Source organism: Vulpes vulpes, chromosome 6 (assembly GCF_048418805.1).
Source record: "Vulpes vulpes isolate BD-2025 chromosome 6, VulVul3, whole genome shotgun sequence".
NCBI lineage: Eukaryota > Metazoa > Chordata > Mammalia > Carnivora > Canidae > Vulpes > Vulpes vulpes.
Genome location: NC_132785.1, coordinates 122,865,910 through 122,872,021, shown reverse-complemented (window position 1 = coordinate 122,872,021; position 6,112 = coordinate 122,865,910). Strand labels below are relative to the sequence as shown.

General features: G+C 53.0%; 1 long non-coding RNA gene across 1 annotated transcript; it reads right to left on the bottom strand.

The window, feature by feature from the left end:
- Positions 1-821: 821 nt before the first annotated feature.
- On the bottom strand, positions 822-5,465 carry LOC112907366 (uncharacterized). The gene is made up of 3 exons (XR_012002301.1): positions 5,274-5,465; positions 4,331-4,367; positions 822-939 (listed from the first exon to the last, which is right to left on the bottom strand). It is a non-coding gene; the product is annotated as an uncharacterized lncRNA (long non-coding RNA).
- Between the last annotated feature and the right edge of the window lie 647 nt (positions 5,466-6,112).

The following is a 6,112-nucleotide window of genomic DNA, read 5'->3' as shown; positions in this document are numbered from 1 at the left end:
AGGACAGCGCTCCCGATTAATTATGCAGAGGTGGTGCTCAGTCCAGGAGCGGACTGAAGTTTTGTTCAAGGTCACACCGAATCCTGGATCCCCTCCCTCTCGGCGGGCAGCGATTCAAGTCAGCTCTGAGGCTTCCTCCAGGATTATCTGTTCCCGGCTGTCATCAGTGGTGAATGCCGCACCGTCTCAGAAGTTCATCCCAGCACCTTGCGTGTGACCTTGCGAAACCTGCCTCTCTCTCTCTCTCTCTCTCTCTCTCTCTCGGAGGATGGGAGGGAGGGACATCCCAGCGAGTCTATGGAGCTGGGCTTGTGGTGGTTTGGTTACACACAGGACATTTGGAGAATTGGTGGGTTTGAGAGAGTCACAGTATTTGGAAGCAGAGCAAAGGGGGTGCCACATGGGAGAAGTGCCCTTTCGGGGTCTTGGGCTCGCCTCAGAAAGCAGGTGATTTCTCAGGGGGGTTGTTTCAGAGAGCCGAGGACACAAAGGCAGTCCCCCAGGGCTGGGGTGATGTGCTGGAGACTCAGCAGCACGTATACAGGGCCTGGCGTGTGGTGGGAGCCACTAGGTGTTAATCTGGATGATGGATGAGGACCCCAATTCAAATTTTACACCTCAGTCCTCCCTGCAGAACAGGTGTAATTTGAATCAAGCCCTCACCCCCCCACCCTTTACGATTCAGTTCACAGTTACCTCCTTGGGGAGCTTGCCTTGACCTTTCTTTTCTGCATTAGAGTTCCTTCCTGAACTTCCTCCATCCCCCTTCCCCCTTCCCCCCATCCCAGGTCGGTCCACACTGCGCACAGACTGCCTGTTTACCTGCTTGTATCCCAGGGACTGTCAGTTCTTGGGGGCAGGGACTGTATCCCTGGGTTCCACTGAGGACTCGGTGCATGACAGGTGTTCAGTCAGTGTTTGTTGAGCAGATGAAGGAACCTGAAAATTAGAAATAAGCAAACAAACAGACACAAAAAAGGTAACTGAGTGTAGAGTGGTTGTAGGTATATGTGTGTGCAGACAGGAAAAAGTCCCAGGAATGCCCCAGGGACCCTGGAAATGTAGGCTGGGTGAGCTGTGTGAGTAGGGGAGGGAGCCGCGTAGAGAATTCCCCTGAGGAGACGCAGGCTGGGTACATTCAGAGGAGGGCGGTGAGAGCAGAGGTGCAGTAGGCTGTGGCTGCATGAGACCCCCTGCTTGTCGGGTGGGATGGCTCACGGCACTGTCACTGGGCAGAGTGAAGCCGTGGACTTCCCTCCTTGGCCATTGAAATCATCACGGCCCCAGGCCACCACGACTGGATGAGATGGCAGGAGCCAAAAGCCTTGACTCTAAGAGAATGAGCCTGTGGTCGCAGGTGCTTGCCCTCCCGAGCTCCTGGGCTCAGGACCCTGCCAGGCACGAGCCCTCGAGCCCCTCATCTGGCCCTTTGGATCTCAGTTGGCCTGTCTGGGCTCCTCCCCCATGGCAGCCACATGCCCCTGACCTTCTGGGCACAGCTTGGGCTGCCAGGACTCACTCTCAGCTGTGGATTGGGGACAGTGTGGCACAGGGGAGGGAGCCCCTGACTCGGTTTTTGAATCCCAGCCTCACTACTTATTGCCGTTTGGCTGTGAGATGAGTTTTCTCATCTTTACTAGTAAAAGGTAAATTAAATAATGCCTATTAAGGTCCAATAAAGGCTGGTTAACAATGGCAGATTGAACAGATGTGTTCGGCTTGGCTCCCTTCTGGAATCCCATCTAGATCACAGCCAAGGGGTTTTTAAGAAGCCTCCGCCTCTCAAGGCCAAAGAGGAAAGGAGAGGAGACAGCACATTCAGCAACCGGAACCATCCGGCTAGAAAGCAGGTGGGTGAGAGAAGACCGCTGAGCAGCCTAGAGGCCCAAAATCTCCAGCCATCTGGGCCTAGGAAACAACGCATAACACTGCGGAACCCCTAGAGACTAGAAGGGGCATGTTATACTCTTGGAAGTGGGGGTGACTTGGGGCTACAGATGGGAGAACTGGTTGAAAGTTCACAACCAATGAACTTGGTTAAGTTCACAACCAATGGTTAGACTTCCAGCTTCCTCCACTTCATTGGGTGTGCCCCTGCTCCACTCCAACAGATGGGAGCCTTGTTGTCTGGGGAGGTGAATTGTGGGGCTCTGGGCTTAGGATGTCCAGGGCGTCATGCTGGAAAACAGGGGGTTTGCTGGAGAAGGCTACATGCCAGAGGTTCCGTCAAGTACAAGGGCAGGTGGTGGAAGGGTCAGGCACAGGGACCTTCGCAAAAACTATAAAACTGATTAAAGGTCAGTCTGCTTCACACACATTAAGATGGCTATCGTAAAAAAAACAGAAAATATTTAGTGTTGGCCAAGATACGGAGAGATTGGAATCCTTATATGATTATTACTGAAAATGATTTTTCACATAGAGGAGAGGGTTGTAAATATGAGCTGTCCTAGAAATAGCCTAGGTATGGCTCTTCTAACAGGATTGAAAATGATGGCTCCCTTCCTTCACTGGCATGAAGATTTTGGCAAAATCTAGACAAAGGATGTGGGGGAGAAACAGTGATTGATAGGTCAGGTTGGATGACATCCAACCGGAAAGACATCAGGAGTCTCTCTGGGAAATGTAACCAGTCTGATAGAAGAGAACTATAGACACTAAGAGCTGGGATTTGCCAAGAAAATATCCAGTCACATCACCCACTATGAGCACCATCAAGAGCTCACCCACCACCTCAGCCAGACTTCCCGTCCTTTTTTTTTTAATGACTACTTGTAAATCCCACCAATCAGCCGAGAAAATCTGAGGACACACTTAATGTATAAAAGCTATCAACACAAATGAACCAAAGTCACTTGAAAGAAACAGAGGCTATGCAGAGAGGAGTAAACTTCAAATAAATTATCCTCGCTGGTCTTAACAGTTAGTGTCATTAACATCTTCTCTTGCAGGAAAGAATGTTTTAAACAAGAAAGAAATGCTATAAAAAGGACCATTCCGAGGCCGAAAGAGAACGCTCGGAAATTAAAAGATATGATTGCAGAAATAAAAATTCCATTAAGGGGGTATAGCATGATAAAATGTGAAAAATCTGGAAACAGAGGCGGGGAGGGTAGTTCAATGATAAGAAACGTGAGGACCAGTTTAAGTCCTCCCCGACATCTAGATAAAAGTGGTTGCGAAGAAGGAAAAGAAGAGAGGAGAGGAGAGGGGTTTGGGGCATCCTCTGTTCATGAAAAAATCATGAAAAATCCATGAAAAATTTCCATGAAAAAATCATGAAAAAATCCATGAAAAAATTCAGGTCGCTTTCCCAGCTTGGAAGGAACTGGGTTTCTTTAGAGATGGGTCGGCCCAGGCTGAGGCACACCGCCCCCAGGTTGCAGAGCCCTGTGGACAAAGAGGGATCCCACAGGCTTTTGGAGGAGGAGCGATGTCCCGTGAAGAGTTGAGAATCTGATGGCTTCAGGCTTCCGAGCACCTGCCCTGGACGTGAGCAAGCAGTGGGGCCGAGCCTTCCAGATTCTGCAGGAAGACGATTCCCACCTGGAACGCCATGCCCAGCCGGACCCTCGACACCTCGCGAGGGTGGAATAAAGACAGTTTCACAGCTTACAGCTCTTGCACTCCTCCTCGAGAAGCTTCTGGAGGGTGTGCTGCACCAAATGAGGGGATGAGTCATGGGAGAGCAAAACATGCGAGCAGGGAAGTGGGGAGTAACAAAAAGGGAGAGGTCCCCAGGGGGGCGGGTGGAGGGAGGTCAGTCCAGTAGTAGCAGGTCAGAGGCTCCAGGAGAGGCTGCTTGGTGATGAAACTGACAGGTGTCCCTGTGTGTTGGGACACTTCCGGGAGAGACTGCCCCATCAGGAGAGTCCAGGGTGGAATTAGTGGTAAGCACGGAGCAAAAATCTAGACAAAGGATGTGGGGGAGAAACAGTGATTGACAGGTCAGGTTGGATGAGAAGGACCCCGAGATGGAGATTGACTGGCGAGACACTGAATGACAGAGGGGGAGGAGGCAGAGGGGTCAGGAGAGCCCACGGACTGCACGCAGGGCTGCTCCAAGGATCTGGACCGCAGTGCATTTCCATGAAAGAAGCATCTGGAAGTATGGGACTTTCTCCAGCCAAAGATGCCCATTGGAAGAGCTTTGAGTTTTGCAGGAACAGGCCTGTGCTCAGTCACGGGGCTGCAGGAGTGTGGCCCAGAGCGAATGTGGCAGTGGACCCAGGGGGGCGGCAGCCAAGGCTGCCAGCCAGGCCAACTCCCGCAGCAAGACGTCTGCCAGGTGTGTATCTGGGACCACCACCCCCGGGAAAACGAAACTCACCGCGTGGAACAGAGGATGCCCCAAACCAAGCAGGTACCTATGGAAGCAAACATGCAACGGATCAGGGGACAGAATTGGAAACCTCTGTCCCTGAGGAGCGGGACAGTGTTAAAGGCAGAAGAGGTGCACGGGCAGGAAGCAGGTGTGAGTGCAAGGAGGAATGAGGAGGCCTGATCGAGCACCCAGGAAGTGCTCACTAAGCCGTGGGCATGGTGACAGTGACTTGGTTCGTGCACCCAGAGCCCCACCCGGAGAGGTCTTCCCTTAGCATTTGTCCCATCCGTCCTTGAAGGGAGAGCAATGGAGCAGTGGGTGCTCACTTTTTAAAGACTCCTTACTAGGTGATCAGAGCCTGTTAGCATCCACCTGCCTCTCCAACCAGCCCCCTACGGGGAGCCAGAGCTGAGGTTTTGTTGCACATTAATTTTGGGAACCCGTGGATGCCCCCTCTCCCTCCCTGCCCCCTTCCCCGAGCAACTTGAGCCTGTGCTGCCAAGCAAACCTCTTCATGGTGCAGGAGAGGGGGACGGCATGTGCGTTTTAATAAGCAGGGAACGCCGTGGGGCGCCCGGCTCAGGTGACGTCAGCCCCCAGATGGAGCTGGCAGGTGAGTGGAGCAGGGCTGGCCGCAGCCACAACCGCTCCAGCTGGGCCTGCGCTGAGAAGCCAGACAGGGCGGGGGCAGCAGGAGGGGCTCTGCACACACCTGGAAGGGTGCGGCCGTGGGGGGAGGCCTGCTTCAGCCGCACCTAGAGGATGCTCCTGGGGAGGTCTGGGCCCTAACCCTGCCAGCTGCAGCCGAGCAAGGTGGGATCTTCCGAAGACCAGCCAGCTCTGCCCATTACTGGCTCCAAGGCTCCGCTGCATTTGCAGATGGAAAGCCCGGGCACGCGTGTGCCTGGTTGTTGGCGAAGGCTGACGGATACAAAAGCACAGTACTCACCTGGCTTCTGACGCCAGGTTTTGAGAACAGGCTCTGTTGCCCTGTATAGGATCCGGCAGTCTCCTTCCCTTTCTGGGCCTCAGTTTCTCCATTGGTAAAACGAGGGGGGTCCTCTCCATCCATTCTGGAGCTGGGAGATTTCTGGCACGCACAGCAGGCCAGCCACACACAGCTGTGGAGCGAATGAAAGAAGGCTGTCACCTGCTTTGGGGGCGGCTGCAACAGGCCTTCCTACCTCTTGAGCGGAAGACAGGGAGGATGGGGTGCTGGCTGGGATATTTAAGGACAGATAGGGGAACCCAAAACATGGCTTTCTGGAGCTTCCCAGGCCCTGGGGGAGGGGGTGGTGGTGAGAGTGGGGGAAGACCAGTGCACATGAGAGGCACAGCCCAAACAGGCAGGAAGATGCCCCAGGGTTACCATGGCAACAGCAGCTGGCAGGAGGGAGGCAGCCTGAAGCAGCTGAGAGCGGCTTTTCTCTCTTTGTTTTAAATGAGCAGCTTTCTTTTTTTATATATATATAAATTTATTTTTTATTGGTGTTCAATTTGCCAACATACAGAATAACACCCAGTGCTCACCCGTTAACTGCCCACCTCAGTGCCCACCACCCAGTCACCCCCACCCCCGCCCTCCTCCCCTTCCACCACCCCTAGTTTGTTTCCCAGAGTTAGGAGTTTCTCATATTCTGTCTCCCTTTCTGATATTTCCCACTCATTTTTTCTCCTTTCCCCTTTATTCCCTTTCACTATTTTTTATATTCCCCAAATGAATGAGACCATGTAATGTCTGTCCTTCTCCGATGAGCAGCTTTCTTTCTGCAAGGGAGAGAGGAGGGG